This window comes from Suricata suricatta, chromosome 6 (genome assembly GCF_006229205.1).
Source record: "Suricata suricatta isolate VVHF042 chromosome 6, meerkat_22Aug2017_6uvM2_HiC, whole genome shotgun sequence".
Lineage (NCBI taxonomy): Eukaryota > Metazoa > Chordata > Mammalia > Carnivora > Herpestidae > Suricata > Suricata suricatta.
Genome location: NC_043705.1, coordinates 62,942,446 through 62,961,049, shown reverse-complemented (window position 1 = coordinate 62,961,049; position 18,604 = coordinate 62,942,446). Strand labels below are relative to the sequence as shown.

At 34.6% G+C, this 18,604-nt stretch overlaps 1 long non-coding RNA gene across 2 annotated transcripts; it reads left to right on the top strand.

The window, feature by feature from the left end:
* Window positions 1-362: 362 nt before the first annotated feature.
* On the top strand, window positions 363-17,279 carry LOC115294529. 2 transcript variants are annotated; one of them, XR_003909934.1, is made up of 4 exons: window positions 363-581; window positions 3,039-3,143; window positions 4,540-4,629; window positions 16,724-17,279. It is a non-coding gene; the product is annotated as an uncharacterized LOC115294529 (long non-coding RNA). The 2 variants fall into 2 exon arrangements; XR_003909935.1 differs by lacking the exons at window positions 4,540-4,629; window positions 16,724-17,279 and adding an exon at window positions 3,571-3,698.
* Window positions 17,280-18,604: the final 1,325 nt, after the last annotated feature.

Sequence of the window (18,604 nt, the reverse complement as noted above, 5' to 3'; positions counted from 1 at the left end):
ATATGTAGTATGTTGATGATATGTTGCTAATTGCAGCATATCCAAAAACGTCATACTTTGATTCCACTTTAAAGATACATATCTTTAATCCATACACATTGAAAGTAACATAAAATATTATTCACAATGCTACTAGTGGTTATATGCTATTAGCAGAAATATTTATGGGTCATTGTTTTCTGCTTGCTTTTATTTTTTGCATCTATTTTCTACACAAACAGGAATAATTTAAATAACTTTAAAATGCAAGAAGCAAATACATATATTTACATGGTTCATATCAATGTTAGAAGCTATGTTTATATCATAAGAGCTCACTTGTGCCACATTTCTTGTCTACCTTCTGACACAGTGATGCCTCATGTCCAGAATCTCCACAGAACATCTATGCAGGTGCTTGTATTGAAGCCTATAGACTTCAGTCGAACTCTACAGAAAGCGCGTGTCTTTCCCTAGGACAACATGGTAGTGTTGGCGTTGTGTGCCCGAGCTCAAAGGAGACTGATCTTAATCCCTTACAACAGCGTTCCCTGTGATTTCCGTGTGCTCTTGATGCAGCCTCGTCTTCCTTGTGCTCGGAGGTGAGTTTGGTTTCAACTTCTTTATTCTAAAGCAATTATTATGTTTATCTTTAGAACTTTATTCTAAAACAATTATTAAAAACAGTAAGAGTTTTGCTCACTTGAATAGAAGGTCCCATTTATTTTTCAAGGAATCCTGTAAACTGTGCTGGCTGCTGTCATCTTCTCACATGTTAGGAAAATCAGAACATGATTTGTTCAAGGTGGCAGCAGGAGGATTCAAACCCAGTTATTTTTCTTTCAAATCTGAAGATCTGATTTATTTTATCACATAGCCTTCTACACCTGTCATTGAAAGCCAGAGACTTGAACTAGCAAGAAGAGAAAAACCAAACACTTGTGATTTAAAGTTTTAATTGATGAGAACTTATAAATGATTACTTCATAAAATATTTTCCAGCTTTATTTTTATTTTATAACTAGAAATAGCAGAAAAGAAAAGATAAAGGGAATTAATCTTTAAATTCCTTAAACAGACTATTTTCTAAAAGCTACTTCTTGCCCAAGGTTTTTTTTAATTACTGGGCAAATAAAACTGGAATAAATACAGTGTGAAATCTACTGAATTATATGTGTTACAGATAATGTAATAGAAAGAAAACACTAAATTTGAGGAAAATATATATGACAAAATGCACAGTATAACACTTCTCTAATTTACTTAGTGTTCTTCAAATGTAATGAAAATTATCATTGTATTTTAAAAACAATAATATAGCTTATATAGTAAAAGCTACAAGAAAGCTGGAAAATGGTCTAAATATTTCTAAATCAGAGGTTTAGAGCTCTTTATAAAAGGATAATTTGGTGTAATATTTTTCTGATGCTGAATGAGCCTCCTAATGCATTAATATCCAACCAGAAACGTCATGCTCTATGAACATCATTGTCAAAGTGTCCAATCAATTTGTTTGTATTATGAATCATCCCCCATTCCTATTGGTTTCCTGCACGTCAACATTCAACTAATGGACTCAAAGACCATGTTACATATGTTAATCTAAAACTCCTCTGTATACAACCTCTTCAGAAATACCTGAAAAGGAGAGTATATTGGTTATATTACTTTCATGTTTGAAACCTAACAGTTGCACTCTCCAGGTCAATGCCAAATGGAGATTTTTCTAGTAGGTAATATAACTTTTCATTGCAAATTGGGTCTGGCATGTGCTCTTGCAAAGAGTCACATTTCTTTTTTCTTGATTCATTCTTAAAATAGTTGTCAATGCAAGGTCAATAGTGACTCTTTTAAGTCCTGCAGCTAAGGAGATTGGGCCACAGCCTGCTGAAATGGTGACCAATTTTACATTATTTCACTTTGTTTTCTTCATGTTTACAAAAGCTCATTGGCATACAAACCCATGGTTCTGCATACTGATTTTTAATGAGTTATAAACAGTTGTTCCCGTTAAAATAATATGTTTTAGGATATTCGAAAAAGAAAAGAAAAAAATCACACAGTTACCACAGCAACACAACCATTATTTGTGTTTATTATCTTATAGTCCTTTTTATTAGTGAATCTTTAAAAACTATTTTATATTTTTAAAAAATGTGTCTTATCTTTATTTCCCCTTTTGCTTGTAGATATACATAATTGCAGGAATCATAACTTTAGGTTCATGACAAGAGTCTTATTATTGGTTCAAGCATGTACTTATTTGTAGTACTATGAAATCCTTCACAAATTCACCACCATCTCCCCCAAAACTATGAATTTGACAATAAACTACACTGTACATTGTGTCTCCCATCCCTCACCTGCCTTCCCTCCACCATTCATAACTCTATTGTTACTGTTCCCTTACTTCATATGTATGAAAAATATATAATATATATGTTGCATATATAATATATTATAAATATATGTAATGGTAGTGTATATATACACACATATAAATTGCAAATTGTATTTATATGTGATCCTAAAAACTATATATTTTATTTCTGACTTTATAAAAAGCTTAATATACTGCATATATCCTGCATCTTATTACTAAGACTCATTCATAAGGTTGTCTATTATTCTATGGCATTTGTTATGACTCTATAGCAAACCATTGTGCACATATCACACTTTTTTATCTGTTCCCACTTGGATGCGCCTTTTCATTGCCATTGTTATAGTCTTCATAACTATTAGTAGCTTAGTGGTGTTCCATCAGTTTTCTTAATCAGTTCTCCATTTTTTAAAATTTGGTTGCATCTAATACTTTGCTCTACTGATCAAGGTTGAAGTGAACACCTTTGTATGAATAGATTTTCTATACTAAATAGTATACCTAGCATAACTGGAAATGAAATTATGAAGTTGAAAGATATGAGCATAAGAGATATTTCTAATTGGCATTTGGAAGAATAACTCCATCATCCCTTGTACAATTATCAGGTTGCCATAAGCGCGGACTTATCCCTTTCTGGTTGTTAATTTAAGAGAGAGTTATGTTTTGTTTTTAGGCTTCACTGACTTCAGTCAATCAATATTGACATATTATAGAACCTCAGACCTGGAACATTATCTTCTGATCTGGTAATTTTCATTTGATGAGGAAAGGCATTAAGGTAAGTCATTACAAAGATAAAGCTTTAAGAGTTAGATAATGACTTGTAGCCTGGCTTGAAAGTCTAGTTTCAAATTCTGAATGGAATATATTTTCAGTGAGTATCATTTACTTTTTACTAGAGTGATTCTCAACTTAGAAATGATGAAGCTGAAGCTCAAAGAAAAGGAGGGACTTACCCACAACTTATGTAGCAAACTTTCTGTCACATTATATCGCTTTATAACTCATCAAATATAAAATAGATCACCCAAAATTTCATTTCATTTTCATTCTGAATAAACTCTTTTCCAAGTTCCAGTAGGATTTATAATCCTAGCCTTGTAATGTAGCACTTGAAGATGTCTCTATCATTATTGTTGCTCTTTTTCATGAAGATTACTCTTTCCTTGCTGATTCTTCTCCCTTGAATTTATGCTTCCTAATAGGTTGCATCATTCTAGGCCTGACATAGTTTGGCAATACAGACTTGCTGAGCCGACCTGTTGGAAGTTATAGTCTTTCTGCATTGGAGACACTTCCCTACCATTCCTCTAAATAAAATAATTATAAATTATATAGTTTTGATATCTCATTTTCAATGGATTTTTTTTAAATATTCTCTATGTTCAATAATATTAATAATATTAATTAATTAGTTTTCATGACCTTGTGGCATAGTGTGTGTTGTAGTGCATGTATAATTTTTATAAATTTCTGCCATGATTTTTATGCCCTAGGAATGATCACCTTACTTGGCCAATGGAAAAAGTCGTAAGAATTTTGTTTTTTAGGCTCACACAGGGTGAGACCACTTGCCAGGCACTTTTCTAACACACTGCCTCTCATCTCAATAACTACAACCACAGACAATTGTCGCTCAGCCTGATACATCCCTAACAAAACAAACACATAGTTAACGCTTGGTCTTTATGACTAAAGTCAGCGATTTTACTCAACATAACTGCACATTCCCACCCTTTTCCTCCATGCCTGTGATCTGCATCTGAATTGCCTGATGATTACTTGGCTCAGTTCATTTTGCCCACTCTTATAAACAGTTGCCTATCCTTGTAGCCCAGAGCAAAAATAGACCCCTGGATGGGTCTTTTGTTGTGTGTCCAAAAACCGGACAAGTCTGTAAAACAAATTCATCTTTACACTTCTGTCATATTTCTCTTAACCTAAGCCTAAAACAAATAGCTTTCCCTAGGTTTTATTTAAAAGGAGTCTACCCATATATAATGTAGTTTTTTTTCTCTTTCTGATAGAGTAGTTACTTTGATTACAGAAAGATGAATTTCACATATTTATCAGAGAAAAGATTCTCAGCTCCTCTTTCTCTGTAACTTAACTACAGTGCACGACATTTAGTTAGTAAAACCCTTTTCTGTATTAAATGCATCGTTTCTTCACAGCCCTGGCAGTCTATGCATTTTCCTGAACAGGGGTTGATTTTATGTGCACACAAAGTGGATGCTGAGCCCTTTAACACTCACTTCTCAATGGTAAGTGTACTCTGCACTGTAACACATAATGCATTTTCTCAAGGTCTTTTTTGTACTTTGCAAACAAGGACTGAAGGTATTTGGTAGATGTGGAACCTGATTCACAGAAAACTGAAATAATCAACCTGAGCTCAAACAGGCAGTGCCTGGACAAGTTTGATCAGAACCTTGACCTTTTAACTCTCTTTTTTGCTTTAACACTTTGTAGAATCTATTTTTTTCATCCAACTAAATAGGAAAAAAAAGAAAAAGCTTTAACAGACATTTGAGAATGAATTGTTACCTCTTATTCATCTTGATATATAAACCCTTGACTATCAATGCTAAACAGGAAAATATCAAGGGAAGAAATTTAGTTATATTGAAATACCATCCACAAACACCATAATAAGACATGCAGACTTAAACAGGTAAGTTCTGGTAGCTGTAAACTTTTGAATGGATTACATGAGTTAAAAGTTAATTTTGATACTGGCTACATCTTAAAACATATTTCTCATGGAAATTATGTGTATCTGCTGAATATGTTCTTAGGAAAGAATGAATAAAAAAGCCTATTTACTGCAAAATGGACTCAAACAATTGTAATAATAGTACTATTTCAACTATGCCTCACACATTTCAGTGGGAGAAAACATTTCAAACTCCAGATTTTCACACGTAGACCGTTTCAAAAACATATGCAACTGATTCTGGTGGTAGCAGGAAACGCACAGGGAACAGACTAAATGACAGACAAATTGGAGATGGGAGCAGGTTTCAAAACCAGTTTCTTAACTGTACATTTCTTTACAATTTTTTTTTACATTTTCAAAATTTATTTTTGAGAGACAGAGAACAAGTAGGGGAGGGGCAGAGAGAGAATGAGACACAGAATCCAAAGCAGGCTCCAGGCTCTGAGCTGGCAGCACAGATGCCGACGTGAGGCTTGAACTCACAAATGAGGAGATCATGACCTGAGTGGAAGTCAGACGCTTAGCTGACTGAGCCACCAAGGCACCTCTTAATTGTACATTTCTATAGGATAAATGACATTTTTCTGTCTACAGCAGGGATATCAGACCGTCCTCGGGTTCTCCAAATTGAAAAAAGAATGAGAAGTTACTGTTGAGTAAGTGGAGGTCTGAATGAGGACCATCCCTCATTCCATGTGTGGATCTGCCTTGTATGCAAGAGAGGTGTCTCTCTGATGGTAGCACAAGACCCAAGATAACACACAGGAAAGAAAAGTAATTGAGGAGGGAGGAAACACATGGCAGGTTAAGTCTGAGTAAGGAATATCTTAGTTTGTAGAAAACACACCACTAGTAGTCATAGAGAAGAAGAAAAATACATTGAATGATGAGTCATGCTCAAGTCATGCCTTTAGTATTTAATTGGGAAAATTGGCTTTGATCCTTGGTTTCTATACCACTAAAAGGAAGATATTAAATTCAATAATTTCTCAAGGACTTCTAAGTTTTAAAATGCTATCCTGTGCTGCCAGCATGCATACACAGTACACTTGTGGGGTAAAGGGTGGGAAGTGAGAACGTGGCAGAGGCCAATGGTTGGAAAATGAGGACCTGAGGAGAAAGTGACAGTAGCAGCCAGAGCCCAGGAAAATGAAACAGAACCCAAGGTGGAGAGCGGGAGTTGGAGCTGAGGTAGAGGTCATGCTCCAATGCTATGCTTTTTAAACTGCCTCTAGGGTCGCTGGCACCAAGTGTCAGAGTATTGAGCAAGACGACTTTAAATACCTTCTTGTGTCTGGTCAGGATTCAGCCTGGAGATTATGCTAGAAAGAAGGCATCATCAGTCATTGCATCAGGTCTTATGGTGACAGAGATTTTGGAACTATTCATAATCTTTTATCTTAAGTTGGATTAATGCTATTTTGGTTTTGACTTCCCCTTTCCTGCTACACCACTGAAAATTATTACCATAGTAAGTTATTATTTCTGATGAAAATAAGCCATAGCCCTTGGATGTCATGGGGAGAGGATAGGGCTGACAGTGATGGTCACAGGGAGAAGAAGAGAAGGCATATCGTGACTGAGACCAAGAAGAACCTAAAAAATATATTGATCTTCTGATTGTTTTAAGCTGGATATTGTATTAAGTTATATGGTCTATCTTGAATGGAGTTAGCCTTAAATCTATTTAGCTGTTAAATGAAGGTGCATACTATGGATTAGAAGTAACAATTAAAATACTATTGGTACTAATTTCCTATTCTTATCCATGGCCTTGAAACAGAAATACATTGGTATATTATGTCATAAAGTCTTCTGATGTTTCCCTCAGTTCATGTTGATTTACAGATATGATTTTAGAAAATATTTGGTACACTGTGAACATAAGCAAGATAATTATTTATAAAAGTTGACTGCATTGTTCCACCTATAGTATTCTTCCATAGGTGGATGATTGTCTACCAATTAAAATCAAGATTTTAGAGATTTAAAGAAAAGAATGACATAACTCATTACTAAACAATCACTAAGAATAATCATATTACAAAGAAGCAGAAGAGATAAATAGACATGGAAAATCATTTAAACCTAGAAGCACATTTTCCTTTAAATGTATATAACTGATAAGAAGTTTTCTGTTTCTTATTAAATGGTTGATAAACTTCCATGACATATTCGTGGACAATGATACTATGCTCTAGGTAACTGAGCCTCATACTTAAAAGGAAAAAAACCCCAAAGTTTTAATAACAGGTAAAGAAGATCGAAGTTTCCCTAACATCTGAAATACAACCATAGTCTTTCAGGAGTCAATCACCTATACCATAAATGAGTAGAAAAGACATTTAGTAGAGACAAAAGTAATTTTTCTCCTAAATTAGTTGTTACAAATTTCAATTCCAATGGAATCTCATAGGAGCTATAATATTAAAGAGAGATTTATGTCAACTATACTTCATAAGAAAAAAGAGAGAGATTTGGAATAGAAGTTGGAATATGAAGCTAAATTATAAAATGGGGTTCAATTATAAAACAGGGTACTTAAGCATGACAAATGTAAAAGCAAAGATTCTTAAATAAAAACTTGTAATAGACTAGATGTGAATTTTCAGTGCAGTGTGAGAATCAAATTATCATAAATTTGGATATTGAGCCTACATGAAGGGGAAAATTAAACTAATTTTATTAAGAACCTAAAATAAGTCTGGTAGTACTAGGTCCTTATATGTTTATTGGTTGAGTTTTAATTCTCACAGATCAATATTAATATTGACAATATGGCAGACAAAAAAACTGGGGGTCTAAGAAACCAAATTTGTTTAAAATCATAAACTTAGTCCTTCTGGTTGCATGAAACATTGCTCCAAATCTGTGATATGCACAGGAAAAACCTACATTGCTTATGTGTTCTTTTAGGCATCTTACTCCTTGAAATATTTGGGGAGGTTTATCATTTGCAAAGATGAACATTCCATCTATTAAATAAGATTTTTCATTAAAACAAGAGCCATGTTTTGCAAATTTGACCTTGGGCTAGTTGCAGTATGGGTATGGAGGATGCTTTGCATCAGTTTCCTCATCTGTAAAATGGGCATACTAGTAGAACCTACCCAGATGACTACCCATGAGAGTGCAATAACATAAGGTATGTTAGGTGCCTTGAAAAGCTATTGACAAATAAGACATGATTAATAAATTATCATTTACCATTATCATTATATTTCATTGGTTTAAATGATTCTTTTTAGATTATAGAAAAAAGAAGAGGGAGTTTAAATAAAATGCTCATGCTACTTGCTCTTATAAGCAATAAACCTCTCAAGAGAAAAGTTAGGCCTACTTCTCAAAGCAGCCAGTGTTGTCATTGGGAGTGATCGATAAGGTAAAGCCAATCATTCTACATCAGGGCCTCACTAGCCCCAGATAATCAAGACTTTGGAACATTTAAGAGTAGATAGCAAATCATGAAGTACTAAGTGAACACACTGTAAATATTCAAAATTGAAAAGATGATCCAGTAATTATGTCATATTTACCTCAAACTATTAAGCAGGTCTTGAACACTTTAAATTCGTTTCTACTTTAACTTCCTCAGTGCCTAAGCTGGAAGCGAATGGCAATGTTGCTCTCCCAGGGAAATAGTTTCTTTGCATTTTTTGGTGAAAGCATTTTGAAAAGTTGAAAGTAATGCATAATCATACAAAAGTGCCAAACCAGGAAGGGATGAGATTTTCTATATGGTAAATACTGAATACTATATAAACTTGTAAAAAAAATCATGGTAAATATGTGATGTAAACAGATTTCTGGAGCCTGATTGGAAAGTAGAAAGTTTCGAATAAGATTATCTATGTGTCTCTAGAATAGCCTTATCAGCAAGGGTATCTTAGGACACCTGGGAAAAATGGGATTACAGTTTCCTGATGGGTTTGCTCATAGGGCAGATGGACCAAGGCAGATAGGCCATCGGCCCTCATTCTTTGTTTTTGTTTTCTCTTGATTTCAACTACCTGTTTCTAGTCCTATACAAAAATGAGAAAGGAAGACAAGAGACTTAAAGATTGGTCAGAATATCCATAGGTATTTGTGTGTGTGTGTGTGTGTTTTCTTTAAATGCAGCAAAAATTGTGATATATACTAACTCTTAAACAATTAAACTCATGTTTTTTTGAACTTCATTCAACAAAAAACTGTTAGTCTCGCACTATGAGGATAATTTAATAGAAGCAATGAATTGAAAGAGGGAGGAATTTTAAATAAAGGAAATTAATTCTTTTTTTGCTGTCATGGAATGAGGTAGGTGAGAGGCGTGAATGGGAGACAGCTGTACAGGCTTGATGACATACACCTTCAGACAACTTGTATTATTAAAAATAACATTTGGAAATATTGAAGTGATAGTTCTTAAAGATGGCTACAAAGTCAATGGTTACTGTAATTAATGATTTAAACATTTCTGAAAAACACTCTCAGCAATTCATAAGAACCTAAGTGATGAAACTTGGAATGAGTACTAGGTATTTTTAGCAGTCACTTCCATGAAAAAAATAATCAACATGAAAATATGCGAAAAGCAACAAAATGTGTCTCTGTCTTCCCAGTTCTGCATTTGAAGCAAATAGCTTTACTTCTCTTTGGGATGTTATCAGTAGCCCTCTCCCACCCTTGCTCCAGAGAGCTACCCACTTGCTTCTCATACAAGGTGGGTCCATAATCCAAGAAATTTATAGAGGAAACATGACAAAGTTATCAACTCGTTTAACATGATTATTTCCAAATGTTTTTATTGATTACTAAAGATAAGTCATCTATCTCTCATTTTTCATGGAAGAAATTTTCAGCTCATCATTACAGCAGCCCAGCTAAGAGAACAGAAACTGCCTTGTCATTATGCTTTTATTGCATTCATAAAATGTGTTGCATCCTTAACAATAATTGAGTGAATTCCATTTCACCTTTCCTCCACCCACAGTGATGTCTGCATCAATTATCAGGGTTGAAAAATGATGTCTGGGTGTCATTCTCAAAGTAAAAAAGGGCTGGACCTTGTCAATCCGGTCACAATTAAAGGGTGCAATATGACCTTGGAGTAGAGTTTAGAAAAGTTGGGCAGATGGAAGACAAATAAAAATATTGCTAGTTGAATTGCAAAACTGTAATAGTGGCAATTTTGTACAACTAGAACAGTCCAATGAAATAGTAGTCGAGAGCCATAACATTTCATTTTGAAATTCATTCAGAATAATTCACTTTAACAATCAAGAGGAACATAGCTTCAGTATATGTTTAAGTTATAGTTTAATATTTTCTTTTTTTTAATGTTTTTTTAAATTTATTTTTGATACAGAGAGAGACAGAGCGTGAGAGGGGAGGGGTAGAGAGAGAAGGAGACACAGAACCGGAAGCAGGCTCCAGGCTCTGAGCTAGCTGTCAGCACAGAGCCCGACACGGGGCTTGAACCCACGAACGTGAGATCTGACCTGAGCCGAAGCCGGACGCTTAACCGACTGAGCCACCCAGGCGCCCCAAGTTATAGTTTAAAATATGTCTTGTTTCTTAGTTCAGCATTATCTTATTATGGTGTAGAAGTTCTCAATTATGTACTACTTCCAATAATTTTTCATGTGATGAATTAGGGAATGGTCCCATTACATTTGGAAATTTCCTCCAGTGTTCCAAGGATCTCTCTCCTATCCAGCATTAAATTCCTCAGTTTTCTTCATTCATTCCAGTTGTAAAACATCATGTATGAATGTCCTCTTAAATAAATTGCATTCCTGGAGTTCTTCCTTGTTCTTGAATCAAAAGCAGAAATCTAAGTATTTAGTCAGTGTCTCATAAAATACATGTCCATTTTTTTTTTCATGTTGGAAGTCGCCATTGAAAACTTTTACTTTTGGGTGCCTGGTTGGCTCAGTCGGTTGAGTGTCTGACTTCAGGTCAGGTCATGATCTCCCAGTTTGTAGATTCGAGTCCCACATCTGTGATGAATGCTTGTTCAGAGCCTGGAGTCTGCTTCTGAATCTGGGACTCCTCTCTCTGCCCCTCCCCCACTCACATTCTGTCTCACTCTGTCTCTCAAAAATAAATAAAAATGTAAAAAAATTTTTTTAAAGAAAACTTTTACTTTTGAAGAAAGAAGGTATTCTTTCAATTAAATTTAATAAGTGTCTATTATATGCCAGGAATAAGTATAGGCACTGGAGATATATCTGCAAACCAAACAAAATTTCTGTTATCACACAACTTATATTTTGTTGCAAGGGAGATGAATAATAAAGAAAATTAAGTAGGAAGATAGCTGATAAATGTTCTATAGAAAAAAAATTTTATTAATTTTTTAACATTTATTTATTTTTGAGAGAGAGCAATAGAGTGAGAGTTAGAAAGCATTGAGGGTGGGGGGACGTAGAGGAAGGGAGATGCAGAATCCAAAGCAGACCTGATGTGGGGCTCAGACCCATGAGCTGTGAGATCATGACCTGAGCTGAAGTTGGACACTTAACCAAATGAGCCACCCAGCTGCCTGTTATAAAGAAAAATTAAGCATTAGCAGAGAAGGGAGACAGAGGACACTTGACAAAAGGGGAGTTGGTTCTTAAGAAAGTTAGGGTAGATCTTGTAACAAAGATCATATTTGAGTAAATTTCCAAATGAAATGAGTGAGGGAAGCATCAGTAAATCTTGGAAAGAGCAAACGAGGCACAGGAGAAAGCAGATATACATGGGAGTCTCATGTCTTAGTGGAAGAATCAGTGTAGCTAGAACTGAGGGCTCCTAGGAGGAATTCAGGTCTTAGAGGGAAAGCTGTGAGTGCTGGGGACAAGGAGTTGAGGGAGGCAGATTGTTTAGTCCTTTGTAGGCCATTTCAAGGATATCAGTCTTTTTCTATGTGAGCTGAAAGCCACTGGAAGAGAATATGAGGGGATTTTAGCCTTCTCTTTAACAATTATAATGCTCTGAGGATTTTTTTATTGGTTATATCAAGGGACTATAATTCAATTATTTTTGGAAGTAGATTAAAACCTCCTAGCTGCTCACTTTATGTAGTATGATGTATAAATTTTAAAATGGATCCCTTTATATTAAATCAGTCAGGGTACAAATAATTATTTTTGTTTCTGGAAGCTGGAAGTTGAATAAACCAATTACATTGAGCCCACAGCATTTCACTAGTAATTCAGAAACTTATCACGAGGCAGGGCCAGAGTGCTATCTAGTTGAGATGTTTTATACGTTAAAGAGATTCAATTAGTTATTGGGCTCATTGAAAAATTTCTAAATTTTAGCAGGAACTACATAAATTCCAGAAAATAAGTAAAGGGAAAAATATTTTTGAAATCACAATTTAATATGAAAGTTTTATTTTTACCAGTTAAAGTTTTGGAGTATTCATAATACTTATGAACAATTATTTCTTTAGTTAAGATACTGAATAAACTCTTTGTTTATTATCTTTATCATCCAACTATTATTATTTCCTGATGTTATTATTATATATTAATATCATCATTCCTATTATTATTAGTGGTATTCTCATTTTACAGAAATGAAAAATCAAGCTTGAATTTAGAGAGGTCACGTAATTATTGCAGTGTAGAAGAGCTAGAATTGGTTTCCAAACCTAGTTTTGCTGAGCCTTTAGTCCCAATAGTATGGCAAACTGCCTCTGCTTTATAAAGTTAACATGGCAAACTTGGAAATCAACTTACAAAGCTATTATATATGGAAGCATTTAATGCTATAATTATAACATACTGCTTGTGTGTGGGTGATGTATAGTAGGAGTCCATAAAATTCTAGTTCCCTCACCATTTCTTCTCATAATTGGTAAAAACATTTCTTATTCTAAAAAGAGCAAAGAAGACTGCACATGGAGTCTGTTTAAAGAATTTACTTCTTTTTTTTATGAACACTTTTACAGTATTGGGCATCATTTCATAGGGAAATGCACTCCCCCTGTTGATGCTTATGGTAATTCTCTACAACAGCAGTGTAGACTGTACACACATAATGGTAATTTTAGAGTGGAAACGTATCAATCACAATTTGTACATATAATTTTGGAAGACATAGTGTGCCATACAGTATCTCCTAGGAATGTGTTTGCTTTGCAAGGAAATTAAATGCTGCTCTACAATGTATTACAGGATGTATCACCACTGTGTTCTACCTTGCACTCAAATTCCTTGCAAAACTGGACTTTGACATGTATACATTTGACAACTTTGAACCATCTGGAATCTTGACCCCTATTCTAAAAGATTTCACTTTTGTACAGCTAACACTAGACTCTCTCCCCTGCCTCTCTCTCTCTCTCTCTCTCTCTCTCTCTCTAGTATAACTTATTCTCAGCTTCCATCTCCATATTTTAACTTAGGTTATGTCAAGTCATTATTATTTTCAGCCTTACTTACCCCATTCAAACACTGGAAGGTACATAAATTGTAACCTGTGTGTAATATCATCCTCAGAATCCATGTCATGGGACAAACTTATAATGAGATATTTTTGGCTTCTCCAGCAAAACTAAATCTTGGATAATATCCAAGACATATCTGTCTTATATCAAATTCTGCTCTAGAGAATGCAGTGGTACAAATGTAGACAATGGTAAATACATCTCCAGCTCCAGTAAAACAGTAATTTTAATTAAATATTTCTTTGTTGCCTATGATACTTTGCAGGTTTTAAAGAGATTTCAAATATATTATCTCATTCTTCACAGCAGTCCAGGGTAATAGATAGAACAGAAAATATACTCATATTTTGCCCATGAGAAAACTGAGACTCTAAGACAATAATCAACCTGTCTAAAGTTAGACACCCAGAAAGAATTAAAGATGGTTTCAAGTTGAGGATTTCTGACTCTTATTCCAGAACTCTTCTCACCACACCATTAAGTTTAAATGAAAAAGTTGAAGTGAGGTCACTCACAAATTTGTGGTTAAAATATAATATTTTGTTTGGAGCCAAATACACAATGAGATCTTAGAGTCATTATTTGTTTGGCAAAACAGATTTTTCCTTCAACTGTCAAAGTTTCATTCTGCTGAGAATACACTCTGCAACTTTTTTATGGAAGATTTTTTCAGAGTATCAAAATCTTGAAAATTATGAGCAACAGTGGGATACTAGCCCAACCAGCTATAAAACAATATTATAAAATTAACAATAATTTAAAAAATATAGTACTGATATAATGTTAGCATGGAACAGTTCAAAAGTAGATCCATATATATTAAATAATTTAATATATTTCAAAGGAAATAGCAGTGGAAGAGTTATATTATTGGAAAATTGGTTTTGTAAAAATTACCAACCTTCCTTATCCATCTTATGACAGGGAATTAAATATATTCCAAATGGAATAATGAATTAAATTAAAATACATAGGTAAGAATTTAACAAATTGATGTTGCTGAGTATAGTTGCCCACAATGTAGACTCAGCCCAGAGGTTATATTCACATTGACTAGCACACTGTCTTGGGTGAAAAATGTCAGCACTTTGTTACTGGTTTTTGGTTGGTGAAGAATTTTTTAAATGAGAAAGATGTATAAAAATTACATAAAAAGAGATTGATAGAATTGACCACAGAAACACATTTGAATACTGTACGTCAAACATCATAAAATTAAAAGACAAACAAGAGCCAGTTAAAAAAATTTGCCACAAATATGATAATCTCATAGGATTGATGTATGAAATACACAGATATATGTAATGACAGACATCAAATTTATCTTTACAACACCCAAACCCCCAAACACTATTCTTTACTTGTATAAGTTAGAGTAATGTGAAAAGGTATAACAGAAAGACTAAGAAAGATAAAATGGCTCAAACATGATAAAAGCAAAAGCAAACCTTCTTAAAATCTTTTTGTACCAGGGTCATCATATTAGCAGTCTGGTGAAACTTAGGACCTCTTTTCAAAATAATGTTTTTAAATACATGAAATAGAATTTAAAAGATTCCAAAAGAAACAAATTAAATTGAAGGGGAGCAATAAAATAGTAAAATAACATGTAATACAATAAGAAAGGTGCTTCTTTATTGACACATATAACAACAGGTTTAATTATTACCGCAGTTTCAAAGTCTTGAGGAATCTGAACTAAATTTCAGATATCTGCTACAATTATCATGTGATAAAAAAATACCTCCCACAGGTACTGCTAATACCACTAGTTAGTTGCCTACATTCATAAATTGAAGTTAAGACAATCGTGAAAATAATAGTTTTTCCCATTTCAAGTTTGCAGACAACCCCCCCACACATATACACACCCCAAATTCTATCCGTGGACCCTTTAGAGCTCTGTGGGCCTTGAGTGAAAGAACTGTTCAAGAGAAGTTTATTTCTTGCTCTTGTTGTGCCTCTGCATGGGGCAGAGGAATGGGTTCAGGCCCCAGTTAAAGACAGTCTCAGGGAGCGATCCAGGAACCAGCAGAAGGAGACTTACACCACATTCAGTACATGACTTTCAAAGTTTCCATCATTGTTTCAATCTCAGCCAGCCCAAAGACGACATGCACAGATACTTGTGAGAGAATTTAATGGGCCACCTGGAAATGGCACACATCATGTCTACTCGTATTCTACTGACTAGAACTTGGTCACCTAAACACACCTATCTTCAAGAGAGATGGGGAAATATAAATAAGACCTGTGCACAGGAAGAAGAGGAAAGTATGGACTTTGATGAGTAAGTGGTAGCCTTTGCCAAATCATCTATCAAAATAGTTATTTCATTTTTAATGACTGTATGCAATGAGGTAAGGTTTAGACTGAAGAAATGAGAACTGTTGTGAAAATAAATTATGTAAAAAAACATTTTGGAGAGCAAGCTGTCAAGATGGATCAAGTGTTTTAAAATTGTTCAAACTTCTTGATCCATTATTTTAATATCTATGAATTTTTCTCAGGCAGCAACATGGATGGAAATGGAAGGTATTATGCTGAGTGAGATAAGTCAGTCAAAGGACAGATATCATATGTTTTCACTCATATGGATCTTGTGAAATTTAATAGAAGGCCATGGGGGAAGGGAAGGAGCAAAAAGAGTTACAAACCGAGGGAGAGAGGCAAACCACAAGAGACTCTGAAGTATAGAGAACAAAGTAAGGGTGGATGGGGGAGGGTGGGGAAGAGGGGAAAATGGGTGATGGGCATTGAGGAGGGGAGTTGTTAAGATGAGCACTATATTCATAAAAAAAGAATATAATACAAACCGAAGGAAAATTATGAACAAATTGTTCATAGCAGCATTAATTTAAATAAAATATATTATTAATTATAAAAGATATATATACTTAACAATAACCAAAATAAATTAGTATTGTCAATGAAATTGAGGTAAAACATCATATCTTGGCTATTGTGTTTATGAGTTCTAACAAGTAATAGCTGAAATTTTGTGAATATTTATAGATGTTAAGCATTTTGCCAATCATTTTACATGCCTTAAGTCCTTGTAGTCACCCAGTGAGATACTTTTTTTAAAAATCTCATTTCATTGTGAAAACTCTGAATGTCAAGAAAACTAAATGTTTTGCTGAGGATTATACAGCTAAGGTTTAGTCTCTCTTTTCTTCCTTAGTAAATTTCATTTTCTTTTTTTCCTTACCAACAGGTCTCCAATTTTGTTTGTAATGTGCTCAGCTGAAAACACTCAACCACCAGACTGACACAATTGAGGCTGGCCACGTGACTAATTATGGTCAATGTCATTTAAGCAGAGATTGCTGTTCTAAAAGGACTCAACTAGAATGGGCCTTTTCAGTCCTCTAACCCTCATCTTTCTCCTTTTCTTCCTTCAAAGGGGCAGGTAAAGACTGTACGTGTCATAGTCATCCATCTTGTAACCATGGCTGAAAACCACCAGCTAAGAATGGCAGGACAGGAGGTTAGGAGAGGCCTAGACCTTGAGGAAATTCTTGTGGACTGCACCCGCTCAGGTTTGCATAAGCCCTTTATCTAGGTTTGATTGACGGAAATTAAATTGTTATTAAGTGCTGCCAAACACAGTTCTATTTATTGCATATGGTTAGTGGAAAAATCAAGATCTTAAGCCCAGATCTATTCTACCCAATGACCTTTTAAGTATTAGTATATACTGACTATGTGCTTAAAAGTATAAACTTTTGGGGTGCCTTGGCGGCTCAGTCGTTTAGCTGCCCGGCTGCAGCTCAGGTCATGATCTCACAGTTGTGGGTTCGAGCCCCACATTGGGCTCTGTGCTGACAGCTCAGAGCCTGGAGCCTGCTTCTGATTCTGTGTCTCCCTCTCTCTCTGACCCTCCCCTGCTTGCACTGTCTCTCTCTGTCTCTCAAAAATAAATAAAAAACATTAAAAAAATTTTTCATTATGAACTTTTCAATGTAAGATGTTAAAATTGTATATGGGGTATGATATCAACTATATTAATATGACTAGAAAGAAGTCTGGAAGAGCCCATAAATTTAACAATGGTTATTATGTGGATTGATTTTAAAAATAATTTTATAAGGAGACTTTATTATTATAAATATGTGCTTATTGTGGATAATTTGCAATAAAGGACAGAACAAAGGATAATGTAAAATGTACTACCTTACAATTTTCCCTACACTTATATATTTAAATTGTATATACTACTTTGTATCCTGCTATTGTTTGCAAGCATTTCTTATTGTTCTCAAATATTTCAGAAATACTGTGTTAATAGCGGCCTATTACTCTGGCATGTGGACGAGTACAAATTGTTTAAATATTCGTTAGTTGTTGAAAATTTTAATAAGCTTAAAATTTTCAATAATAGGGGACACCCAGATAGCTCAGTCGGTTAAGCGTCCAACTTTATCTCAGGTCATGATCTCACAGTTCATGGGTTAGAGCCCTGTGTCGGGTTCTGTGCTGACAGCTCAGAGCCTGGAGCCTGCTTAGGATTCTGTGTCTCCCTCTTTCTCTGCCCCTCCCCTGCTCGCACTCTGTCTCTCTGTCTTTCAAAAATAAATAAACATTAAAAAAGATTTTCAATAATAGGAATAATGCTCTGGGAACACCTATGTTTATAAATCTTTGTCTGTTTTACTGACAGTTTTCTTAACATAAATTCTCCAAAGCAGAGCTTCTGAGAATCTTGCTGTTGTTATTGTCATGAACTTTTTAATAGGTATTTGGAAAATATTGCAAAAGTACTGGCACCAAGTATTTATGAGTGTTCCATCATTTACAGGCCTTGAGAGTGCCCTTTTACTTTTATTCACCTTCAGCTGATTACATTCACACAATTTGTGAGATGGATTTCCAGAGTATATTATTTTATTTTAATTAAAATTAAAATATCCCTTGCAAAATGATGAGGGAATTATGGATTGAACCAAAAATTCTTATAATTTGTAAATAGGGAATCATAAGAAAATGTGGAGAGAGAAGCTGCATTTTAGAATGCCTCTATGTTGAGGATTGAGACAGTGGGCAAGACTATAGATTTGAAAAGGAAATCAGAAACTTCTAGTAGTCACAAGAATTG